The 13,036-nt window shown below is 36.1% G+C and overlaps 1 protein-coding gene and 1 pseudogene across 4 annotated transcripts in view; both read right to left on the bottom strand.

Annotated features, from left to right (window-relative positions):
* The window catches only part of ZNF385B (zinc finger protein 385B), a 463,364-nt gene that overhangs the window by 227,631 nt on the left and 222,697 nt on the right, over positions 1-13,036 (bottom strand). The window lies entirely within an intron of this gene.
* Positions 5,051-5,149, bottom strand: LOC136379229 (U6 spliceosomal RNA; annotated as a pseudogene).

Here is a 13,036-nt window from a genome sequence, read left to right on the forward strand (position 1 = left end):
TATCACAATTGACTTTTAAGGAATGTTTAACTTGATACTGACTCCATGCCTGCTAGGGAAAGATGGAGGCATAGGTCAGCACACTAGGCTGATCTGCTAGTCCCAGGTAGCAAAAACTGAACTGGGGGTCAGGGCTCACAGGTAGGGAGAGAGCCTGCAGACCCCACAATCCCCAATTACTGACTGTTTACCGCCTTCACAGTTCTCTACCCAACCCATGCCAAACTAATTGTAGGAAACTCTACAAGGAATAAAACAAAAAACAAGGATTTGCTAAATTTGTAGGTTTGGTGACTAAGTTCCATAACTTGGTCGTTTAGTAGACTGGCTATTATATAACTGGCTTTAGTCCAATTGGCTTGAAATTACCTATAGCAGGTTAATCTGACCTGGTTCTAAGTCATCAGATATGAATATTCTGGCAGCTTGAGACTAGACTGGAGCCAGAACTGAAGGACGAATATGCATTGATCAGGTGGGCAGAAACAGGTAGAGCAGGCAAGAGCAGGGGGAAGGGCAGGAAGAAGGAGTGGCAAGAGGCAAGGGGCACTCCCGGTCCCACTAGGATGAATGCTGGAGGCTATTTTTAAGAGTTTTACCTTTGTCCTATTTGTGTGTGTGTGTGTGTGTGTGTGGGGGGGAACAGATAGGGAAAGACAGACAGGAAGGGAGAAAGATGTGTTCAGTGATTGCTTTCTCATATGTGCCTTGACCGTGGGGCTGCAGCAGAGCAAGTGACCCCTTGCTCAAGGTGGCAACCTTAGGGTTTGAACCTGGGTCCTCCACATCCCAGTCCAACGCTCTATCCACTGCGTCACTGCTTGGTCAGGCCTTTGTCCTATTTTTTTTTAAGAGTTTTACCTTACCTTTGAGAAGCAGTAAAGTTATTTCAAAGGGGAGTAACATAATGAGGTTGGGGTTTTGGGAAGATCACCGGGGTTACAATATGGAAAATACACAGAAGGGCAGCAGGGGCATACACAGGACAATTCAGCGGAAGGTTATTGCAATAGTTTGCTGAGCAATAACAGTAGCCTGGACTGGGGCAGGAGTAAAAAAGGTGCAAAGCTGTACCCAGATTAGAGTTGTGGTCCTCAAGTGGGGGTGATTTTGCTCCCCGGGGGTCATCTGGCAATGTCTGAAGACACCTGTGGCTGTCACAACTGGAATGGAGGGAAGTGTTACTGGCATCTGACGGGTAGAGGGCAGGGATACTGCTGAACATCGTATAATGTACATAATAAAGAATTAATCTGACCCAAAATACAAGTAGTGCCCAGGCTGAAAAACCATGGACCGAGAAATATTTAAGAAGGAACATGGACTTCAGGTCAGAAATTAACTTTTAAGAGTAACGCCAAATTTATCAAAAATAAAATGCAATGACCACAAGGAAAACAATACGCATCAGTAACTACTTTAGGGAGAACAACATGTAAATGAACAGGTGCAAATCAAAGCCATCATTAAATGCATATGTATAGTTATTGAAATGCTTAGAAGGGATGGGAGCTGCAAGCTGCATTCCCAGCTTCACAGAAATACAGTGACTAAATCTAGCATTGTCTGCAAAACAGGCACACACTTCACTCTGGTGACAGTCAGCAGGATCTAAATTTAGTTTTTATACTCTTAGTGCATCAAAATAGCATCAAGAAGCTCAGGAAGTCTAAAACCATCACACTCCATACTGTTAACAGCTATTTGCCAAAATCCCTGTTGCCAGTGTGATTATAGCCTATTAAAAACATGTCATCTGCAGAGTTCCCAAAACACAGAAAATGGAGTTAAAGTAAGGATTCTAGATAAAATCATTGACAATACAGATATCGCAATGTACACATTCATAAGGAATATATTATATATATCTTAACTTCCAAAGTTTTGTAAGAAGCTGTTTGAGGTTGTTTTTTTTTACTGTTTATTAGAAAAGTTAAAATGCTTTCTCTCAGAATTCCAGTGTTATAATAATAAATTAGAAAAACAAATAAATATTAATTATTTGAACAGAAGATCTACTAATTGCCCATATGTGACTTGGGTAAAAGTTAAACTGTGGGAGGGCTGAGGAGGCCTATTACTGAAAATGGGAAAACATTAAGATTGTACCTTGGAGCCTTAATTTATCTGTTCAATCTCTTCTCTATTCAAACCTAGACCAGACAGATGAATACAAAGAGATTTCATTTCTCACTTCATTGCACAGGACCTACTAAAATGCAGTTTGAGATTTGAAAGAATTGATTTGTTTTCTGAAATTTTAGTTCAAGGTGTACTCCTCCTATAAAGTACTCTCAGCTCTTGCATTCTGCACTCGTCTAAGCAGATACATTCCACCAGAAGAATGAACCTAGAAGGAGTTCATAATCAATGCCCTAAAGCAATAATGATGAATCGTTTCTTTTTCTATCAAGGGGCCATAAACCAAATAATAATAATAATAATAAATCATTAGCTTCATTGAGTCAAATTAAATAATGTTTTGTGTGTTTTATTAACAGAAATATATACAATTTCCTCTCCTCATGGCCAGATTCTTTTCCCAAGTTAGATAAAAAAAAGTATCTGCATTAGTCATTCTGTCTCTTCACACCTGTGCTACACTCTTCATTCTCATACTCCTGTGCTTACCACTACAAATAGATCTTTAGCTAGACTACAATTCCCAGCCTCTCTTGCAGCTAAGTGCAGCCATGTGGCAACATTCAGGCCAAGTGAGATTTCCCAGTGTTTCCTAAAGGGGGCGGGAAGCTACTGTGTGCCTCTTTCTTCCTGTGGCCTGGGATGCACGTGTAAAGAGTGATGCAGAAGACGCTGCACTGGACACTGTGGTGAAAGCTGTGTGCTCAGGATATCAGAGCAAAAGTAGGTGCTTGGTTCATTGACACGATGAAATACATAACAGATGTGGATGAGTTACAAACTATGTTTAAGCGAACAAGAAATGCATTTCCATTATTAGACTACTGTTATTTTCTTTATTCTGTTACTATAGATGACTTTAATTCAAAGTAATAAACACATTTACAAACCTACTTTTCTGGCCTGCTGTGTCTTGTGTCTTACTCTGTGATGCTAGTTTTTATAGTCTTACTGTAGTTCAGGGTATGTTTTCATTGCCGTAAAAATTTCTCTCCACACTGAACTAGGACTTTCTGTTCACATATTTTCACCTGATTTCGAGCTTTAACAATATCATATATAAAAATTTATTAATTTGAACTTACCCTATGCTTCTACAACTGTGTGATAAATTCCTTAAGGTTAGGAATTGTGCCTTCTACCTCTTTTTATTTCCAATACTTTGGAAAAGTGAGTAGATGCTCACATATCTGCTGGTAGTTTAATATATAGGAAGGGGAAGGAAAGGAAAAAGGTAGGAAGAGCTGAAAGGAGGGAGAGACAGAAGAGGGGAAAGAGAGAGAGGGACAAAGAGAGAGAAGGGTAGTTTAACAAATGATTTAAAGCAATATAGCAATAATGTTTTGCTCAAAATAAATTTAAGAAAACCTTTTACATTTTCACACCTGTGGACAATAATGGGACATTATAGTATTGATTTAAGCGCCTATTGGTTAAACATTACTGAACAGCATTTTGAAAAACTTAACAGTAACTCTCCATGAGTCTAGATCAGTGGTTGGCAAACTCCTTAGTCAACAGAGTCAAATGTCAACAGTTCAACGATTGAAATTTCTTTTGAGAGCCAAATTTTTTAAACTTAAACTATATAGGTAGGTACATTGTTATTAACTTCATTAGGGTACTCCTAAGCTGGCCAAAGAGCCGCATGTGGCTCGCGAGCCGCGCTTTGCTGACCTCTGGTCTAGATGTTAAGAATCTCCTCAAACCACTCCACTGTTATTCTTTGCAAAAAGAAAGATAAATGTTAATAAAAAAGAAAACTGGATAGGGCTTAAATTTCTGTTAGAAGCTCAGAATGATTACCATCTATAACTGTCTTGAGTCTTTGAAGAAAAGCAAGAAACCATCTGTGAACCTGTCAAGTTAGGACAGAGGTTCTCACTGGTGCTAACAGATTAAGAAACTCAGTTATCCTATAAAATTTGCCAAACTGGAATTATCGTTTTGTACCACTACTTGAAACAAAATTAGTGCCTACATTCTTCTAAACATGCAGATTCTTAATCATGGCTTATTAACTGATTTTGAACTTATGTTTCTTGGTTTGATGTTTCTTATTTATGTTCCTGGCTATCCCATCAATCTAAATTTAATTCCTGATTTCTCTCCATTTTGCTTTAATTTTGTTTGAAACTCATGATTTTATTTTTTTATTAATTTTAATTTATTGTGTTAACAGGGATTCAAGTGTCCCACTAAATATAACACCTTCACCCCCAACCACGTGCCCCCCCACATTCCCTTTGCCCCCTCCCCTTAATTCCCTAACTCCCTCCTTCCCTTCCCTCTGGGATTTGCTTTCCTGTTGTCTTTAAAATTTTTTCTTTTTTTCTTTTTTTTTTTTTTACAGAGACAGAGAGAGAGTCAGAGAGAGGGACAGATGGGGACAGACAGACAGGAACGGAGAGAGATGAGAAGCATCAATTATCAGCTTTTCGTTGCCACACCTTAGTTGCTCATTCATTGCTCTCTCATATGTGCCTTGACCGCGGGCCTTTAGCAGACCGAGTAACCCCCTGCTCAAGCCAGCGACCTTGGGTCCAAGCTTTGCTCAAACCAGATAAGCCCGCGCTCAAGTCAGCAACCTCGGGGTCTCGAACCTGGGTCCTCCGCATCCCAGTCTGACATTCTATCCACTGCGCCACTGCCTGGTCAGGCTGTCCTGTTGTCTTTATGTGTTATGTATATACAATTTCACTAATCCCTTCACCTTCTCTGATCCCATCCCCTCATGCCCCTTCCCTCTGACAGCTGTCCCTCTGCTCCCTGTGACCCTGCTTCTGCCTCTATTCCATTCCACAGTTCAGCTTGTTCACATAAAAATGAGATCATATAATATTTTTCTTTCTCTGCCTGGCTTATTTCACTCAGCATAACAATCTCCAGGTCCATTCATGCCATTGCAAAAAATATGAAATGCTTCATGAATTTGCATGTCATCCTTGTGCAAGGGCCATGTAATCTTCTCTGTATCAGAAACTCATGACTTTAAAGTGAATTTTGACTACAATTAACCCTGGATGATAAGAAATGACTGATCCTATTTATTATTTGTTTTATTTTTTTAAAATAAGCTTATTCTTTGGACTTATTTACTTTTGATAATAAAGTGTTTATTCTAGGAATGCAAGGTTGGTTAGGCATTCTAAAATCAATCAAATTCTTACCACTTTTAAAAGAAGGAGAAAAATCTTGCAACCATCTCAATAATAATAAATATAAAAAAAGGAATTTAAAAAATAAAACATTTATTTTTTCCAAAAATTTTATTAAAATATAAATAGAATCAAAGTACCTTAATTTGAAAAAGGTTAGCTATAATCAAAACAGTATGGCACTGGCATAAAAACAGATACGGAAACTGCTGGAACAGAACAGAAAGCCCAGAAATAAACCCACACAGAATACAGTTAAGTAATCTATGACAAAGATGCCAAGAATACACAATAAGAAAAAAGCAGTCTGTTCAACAAATAGTATTAGAAAAGCTGGACACCCACATGCAAAAGAATGAAATTAGACCCTCATCTTATACTATGTACATAAATCAACTCAAAATGAATGAGATAATTAAATGAATTATGTGTATTAAGCCATAAAACTCCTACAGGGAAATGGAAAAAGCTCTTTGACATTGGTCTTGGCAATGATTTTTTTGAATGACACCAAAAGCAGAGGCAACTAAAGCAAAAAATGAACAAGTGGGGCTTTATCAAACTAAAAAGCTCCTACACAGAAAAGAAAAACAATCAAATAAAAAGGCAACCTACGAAAAGGGAGAAAATATCCACAAACCACAAATCTGATTAGGATTTAATATTCAAAACCTATAAGGAACTCAAACGACTCAATAGCAAAGAAACAAATAACTTGATTTTAAAATGTGCAAAAGAGCTGAATACACATCTTTTCAGAAAATAAAACACTAAACAAAACATACAAATGTCCAACCAATATATGAAAAGTAGCTCAATATTACTAATTATCAGGGAAATGCAAATCAAAACCACAATGAGACATTGCCTCATACCTATTAGTATGGCTATTATCAAAAGAACAACAGATAAGTATAGGTGAGGTTGTAGAAAAGGGAACCCTTGTACACTGTTGGTGGGAATGTAAATGGGTTAGAATCATTATGAAAGACAATACTGAGGTTTCTCAAGAAATTAAAAATTGAACTTACCATATGATTCAGCAATCTTAATTCTGGGTACATATCCAAAGGAAATGAAATTAATAAAATCAGTGTCTTAAAGAAACATCTTCACTCCCACACTCACTGCAGCATTATTCATAATACCCAAGATATGTAAACAACCTAAGTGTCTGTCAATGAAGAAACAAATAAGAGAATTGTGATCTATCTTTCTACCTATCCATCCATCCATCCATCCATCCAAAGAAAAGGAAAGAAAGGAGGAGGGAGGAAAGGAGGATGAGGCAGAAGAGGGAACAGGGAAAGAGAGGAACAAAGAAGGAAGGACAGTACAACAAATGATTACAAACAATGTAATAATGATGTTTTCCCTCAAGTATATTTAATAAAAACTTATGCATTATAGAGCTTGAGACTTGTTTGGAGGTTCTAGCAGGGGAGCGCAGCTACTCGTATACCCTTGACCGAGGTACAGTCCTCTCCTCTAGCAGGGAAGGTCGTCCTCTTCGACTGAGCGCGCAGCTTCGGGAGGGATGCACATGGAGCGGTGAGGGAGGAAGGGGACACCCGCCTAGCCAGCCAGATCAGCCGAATCAACCCTGGCGATCAATGGGGTGACAGATGTCGCAGCCAGATCGCCCTCACATCCAACTTATGCATTATAAATAAATGCACAGACAATGGAATCTCATTCATCCATAAAAAAGAAGGAAATCTTGCCATTTGTGGTAACACAGGTGAACTTGGAGGACATTATACTAAGTAAAATAAGTCAAAAGGGGAATGACAGATACTGTATGATCTCACTTATATGTGAAATCTAAAAATGTCAAACTCAAAAACAGAATGGTGGCTACCAGGGGCTGAGGGGTGGTTAATGGGGAGATGTTGATCAAAGGGTACAAACTTTCAATTAAAAGATAAATAAGTTCTAAGGTCTAATATACAACACTGTAACTCTAGTTAATAATATTGTCTTGTATACTTGAAATTTGCCAAGAGAATAGATCTTAAGTGTTCTCACCACACCAATAACAAAAACAGGGTAACTATGCAATGTCAGAGATGTAGTAATAAATTAACTTGATTGTGGTAGTTATTTCACAATGTACATATATATCAACTCATCATACTGTCTACCTGAAATATACACAATTTTGAATTATCATATATTTCTATATCTGAATAATACTGGGGGGAAAGAGTTGTCTACAAAATTTCCTACAAAAAAATTCTCTCAGATTAGGAATAAGACAAAAATGTACTTTATACTTCCAATCAATATTATACTGAGGGTTCTAGCTAACGCAATAATACAAGAAAAGAGGTAAAAGAGTTTTAAGAATTAAAAGAGAAAATAAACCTATAATTATGAGCTGATATGATTTATGTGTGTATAAAAATTTTAAGAATTTCAGATAATTAAAGCCAATTTAGCATGATGCTAAAGTCAGTCAATAATATCAACTCAATGTCTACCTAATTTACCAAACATCATAGCTTAGCCTAGCCCACCTTAGACATGCACAGAACCCTTACATTAGCCAACAGTTGGGCAAAAAATTTTTCTTATTGATGAAAATACACATACCTTTTGTTCAAGTAATTCTCCTGAAGTATGTGAATGTGTCTATGTATGTATACATACTTATGTGTGTATATTATATAGATATAATATATAGTCTATTGGAGATATATATTTCTTTAGTAGTATTTGCAATAGCTTCAAACTGGAAATAACTCAATTGTTTCTCAGTAAATAAATAAATCATGGAATATCGGGAATGTTATTCAGTAATGAAGCTAACTCAATTATATCCAACATTTCAAAAGCAGCCTGTCACAAAAAATACATATCTTATGATTCTACCTGTAAAATTAAGACACAGACAACATAGCTATAATATTAGAAGTCAGGATGGTGGTTATCTTTGGGAAGGATTTCTGTGGTTTTATTGGTTTAAGAGGGCACAAAGAGATTTTCTGGGTTGCTGGTAATTTTCTATTGCTTGACCTGGGTAGTAGATACTTAATGTATTAACTTTGTTATAATTCATTAGGTAAATATATGATTTGTGAACTCTTTGCAGCTACATTATACTTCAATCTAAATTGTATTGGAAATATTCATCTCTTACCAATTTTCTTCTTTTATTTATCCCCACCTATTCTGCTTTTCACTTTACAGTGTTAGATATTAATACCTAGAATCTTGAGGTGTTGGGAGAAAATGTATAACTGTAATTATTAAAAGTAGTAAGTAATGTTACAAGAAGGGCACTTCACACAGTTTCACATCCCTTATTGCAATACTCATAACAACCCTATGAGAGATAAGGTGGTTTTTGGTTTTTTTAAATAGATGGATAAACTGAGACTCAGGTGTGATTAAATTTTGTTCCTTAATTGACACATCTACAAAGTGACAGCATTCAGTCTAAGACTTCACTTCTTGATCTCACATGTTGTGCTTTCTACTGTAGTTATATAAAATAATATTTAACTAGAATAAATTATCTATGATTCAAATAACTGGATGTTTTTATTCTGACTAGACTCATTGTGAGTCTTAAAAAGTGCACTGGTATTTTCTCTCAAACCTCTTTGTTTTGAAAAATAAATGTATTTGTTGAGGTCACTAACAGAAGGACATATCCACTTATTTAAATATTTATTTCCACATCAAATAATGTGCATGAACAGTTTCATAACTTTGTAAATGTAGCAATAAATTTCAAATGTGAGTAGGATTATGTTTTGGATATTCTCTTAAAACCAAAGTATAATAATACTGAACTGTTCAGAGATACAATGTTTGGAAGTCCTCTAGCTGATTTTTCTAGTCTTAAGGAATGAAAAAATTATTAATTTTCTCTTTTAGTGGTTATACAATTAGAAGAATGAAAGACAAAGAAATATTTAAACTATGTTTAGAGAAACAGGTTAGAATGCTTTGCTAATAAGATAATAAGTAAGACTACTCTATAACTTAAATATTCTTTGATCACTATAGGACATAGCTACAACTTCCACTAGGTGTTTTAAAATTGCACACCTTTGATAACAATGGGTACCAGGAAAAAGAGTTCATATGACTTAATTGACATCATCTACACTATTTGAAAAAACATAATTCAGAGACTTGTGAACCTGATGATGATTCACCCTTGAATGCAGATAATGTACATCAGTGGTAGTGAACCTGGTCCCTACCGCCCACTAGTGAGCATTCCAGCTTTCATGGTGGGCGGTAGTGGAGCAGCCAAAGTATAAATAAAAAGATAGATTTAACTATAGTAAGTTGTTTTATAAAGACATATTCCGCCAAACTTAGCGAAAATCCAACATAAAGTACTTGGTAAGTAATTATTATATGCTTTAACTTGCTGTAACTCTGCTTTATAAATTTTATAAAGTAAAGTTACTTCCCTACTTTATAAATCACCATTACTGTGGAACCAGTGGGCGGTTAGAAAATTTTACTGTTAACAGAGATACAAAAGTGGGTGGTAGGTATAAAAAGGTTGACTATCCCTGATGTACAAGAACACAAACTTTATGGAAGAAACTTTGGCAAGTGGTAACAACAGCCTATATAATGGGCATTTCCTAAGACTCAGTAACTCAATTAATAGTAATTGTTCAAAGGAAACAACAAAGATTTACTTACAAGTATATTTGCTGCAGCATAATTTACAATAGTAAAAAACTTACTATAGATCAGGGGTAGTCAACCTTTTTATACCTACCGCCCACTTTTGTATCTCTGTTAGTACTAAAATTTTCTAACCGCCCACCGGTTCCACAGTAATGGTGATTTATAAAGTCAGGAAGTAACTTTACTTTATAAAATTTATAAAGCAGAGTTACAGCAAGTGAAAGCATATAATAATAATTACTTACCAAGTACTTTATGTCGGATTTTTGCTAATTTTGGCAGAATAAGTCTTTATAAAACAACTTACTATAGTTAAATCTATCTTTTTATTTATACTTTGGTTGCTCCACTACCACCCACCATGAAAGCTGGAATGCCCACTAGTGGGTGGTAGGGACCAGGTTGACTACCACTGCAATAGATAAATGTCAAATAATAAAAAAATATTACATTATCCAAGGCATATTAAAAAATAGGGTACTTTATTGGATTTACTGATGATAGCCATTCTGACAGGTGTGAGGTGACATCTCATTGTGGTTTTAATTTGCATTTCTCTGGTGATTAGTGACCTTGAGCATCTTTTCATATCTCTATCTTTTATTGACCATCTGTATGTCCTCTTTAGAAAGTGTCTATTCAGGTCCTTGCTCATTTTTTAATTGTATTGTTTAGGTTTCTTTTGTTTTTGTTTTTTTCAGGTGTTGAGTTTTACAAATTCTTTATAAATTTTGGATATTAATCCCTTATCATATGTATCAGCGAATATGTTCTCCTCTTCAGTGGATTGTCTTTTCATTTTGTTGATGGTTTCCTTTGTTGTACAAAAACGTTTTATATAGTTCAATGTAGTCCCATTTGCTTATTTTTTATTTTGTTTTCTTTTGTTCAAGGAAATAAATCAGAAAAAAATATTGCTATGGGAAATGTGCAAGATTTCACTATGTTTTCCTATACAATTTTTATGGTTTTAAGACTAATATTTAAACCTTTAGTCCATTTTGAGGTTACTTTTGTATATGGTATAAGAAGGTGGTCCAGTTTCATTTTTTGCATATATCTGTCCAAATTTCCCAACACTATTTATTGAATAGACTGTCTTTATCCCTTGTATGTTCTTGCCCTCTTTGTCAAATATTAATTGACCTATAGGCATAGGTTGATTTCTGGTTTCTCTATTCTCTTCCACTGATTTATATGTCTGTTTTTATGCCAGTCCTATGCTGTTCTGTTCACTATGGCCTTGTAGTATCATTTGATATCGAGTAATGTGTTTCCTCAACTTTGTTCTTCATTCTGAAGATTGCTGTGGCTATTCAGGGTCTTTTGCGGTCCCATATATATTTTTGGAATATTTGTTTTAGCTCTGTGAAATACACCATTGGTATCTTGAAGGAAATTTTACCTTTTGAAAGAGCATGGATGGCCTTGGAGAGCACTATGCTAAGTGACATAAGCCAGTCAGAGAAAGACAAGTACTGTCTGATTTCATTCACATGCGAAACCTAATGAAGAGGAACTAACAAGCAAAATAGAGACTCATACATAGAGAACAGCAGACAGATGTTGGGGGTAGGGGCTGGATGAGGAGGTAAAGTGATTGAGCAAAAAATAGACAGGAAAAAAAGAGAAAAAATCATGGACAAGAAAAACAGTTGGTGATTGCCAGGGGAGGTGGGGTGAGGTGGAGGAGAGTGTAAGGGAGATAAACGATGATGGACAAAGACTTGACTTGGGAGGGTAAATGAAATACAGTGTACAGAGATATGTCATAGAATTCGACACCTGTAACTTGCATAGCTATATTAACTAGTGTCACCCCAATAAATTCACTTTAAAAAATAAGGCACTTTGGAGTTATTAAAAACAACACTACAACGGAAGAACTCTTGTGAGATGGTATTTAGCCAGGCAAACCAATACTATTCTAATCCTGTCCTTAACCAGTCATCGTTCATCTGATATAACAGACATGTATGCACATGTGACAAGGTCAAACAATGGAATACATATTACTAAGGCTCCTGTTACTTTTAATACTTCAAGGACAACAGAAATTGTTCTTTCTGTCACATTTTTCCTACATTAGCAGGATCTGGCTTAACTTATTATCGTGTGTACTTTCCTACCCATACCCTACTCCCTTCAAAATTTTTTGAATTTTTGAAATTCTGCCTGTTTTTTTCCTGCCTGCTTTATTTGATGACCCCCCCCCCCCACACACACACACACCTGTTTCCATGTACTGCGCTAACATGATTCGTTGGGTATTCTTCTCCCAGTTTCTTTCCATTTCCTACTATTCTTGTGACTACAAAGTAAATATCCTTTTATGTTTAAAACTGATCTGAATCCCTTATTTCTGATCTCTTATGTTTTGATTGCAAATCCTAACAACAGTTTCCTTGTTCATGCGCCACATTCTGAAGCCTTTTTGCCTTTTCACTGTGGTTTAACTCTGTCTCTGAACAAATCTACTTACTAAAATTTAAATTGATTATTACACAGGCTTGAATAATCTCCTTCTTAGCCCATGGGTTTGTGATAATTCCACTGAGTTTTTATTTTTCCTCAACCCAAGAAAAAAATATAGTTTTCCATTAGTAGTGGTCCCCAATCCTGTTATGCATTATTATTGTTATTGTTATTGTCCCTTACTAACTGCCCAGTCCCCTGAGGCTGAAGCAATACTTTCGTTTTCTGAAGTTCAGAGCCGAGACCAGAGCTCATGGACTGTAGGCTAAGAGTCCCTGATCAGGATGGAAAGTCATCCCTAAAGAGGTGGTGAGCAACTGGTTGGTAGAAAAACAGCTTGGGTTGGCAGAATCTCAGCCTTCTTCTCTCTCATTCTCTCTTTTTGAATGTCTTTTAATGATTTATAATGCAAACAAATGACAAATAGTTAAATGAGACAAAAAGTACCTCCTAAATAATATGTAAAAAAGCATCCCATTCTTGTTATTAAAAAAACAACAACAAAAACTGGACCCCCCAGCCACACCTTGAATGAAGAGGGGAGAAACTGGTGGCTAGTCACAGCTATCTCTGAGTGGAGAACACAATGGCGGCAGTGG

This window comes from Saccopteryx leptura, chromosome 7 (assembly GCF_036850995.1).
Source record: "Saccopteryx leptura isolate mSacLep1 chromosome 7, mSacLep1_pri_phased_curated, whole genome shotgun sequence".
Taxonomy (NCBI): domain Eukaryota; kingdom Metazoa; phylum Chordata; class Mammalia; order Chiroptera; family Emballonuridae; genus Saccopteryx; species Saccopteryx leptura.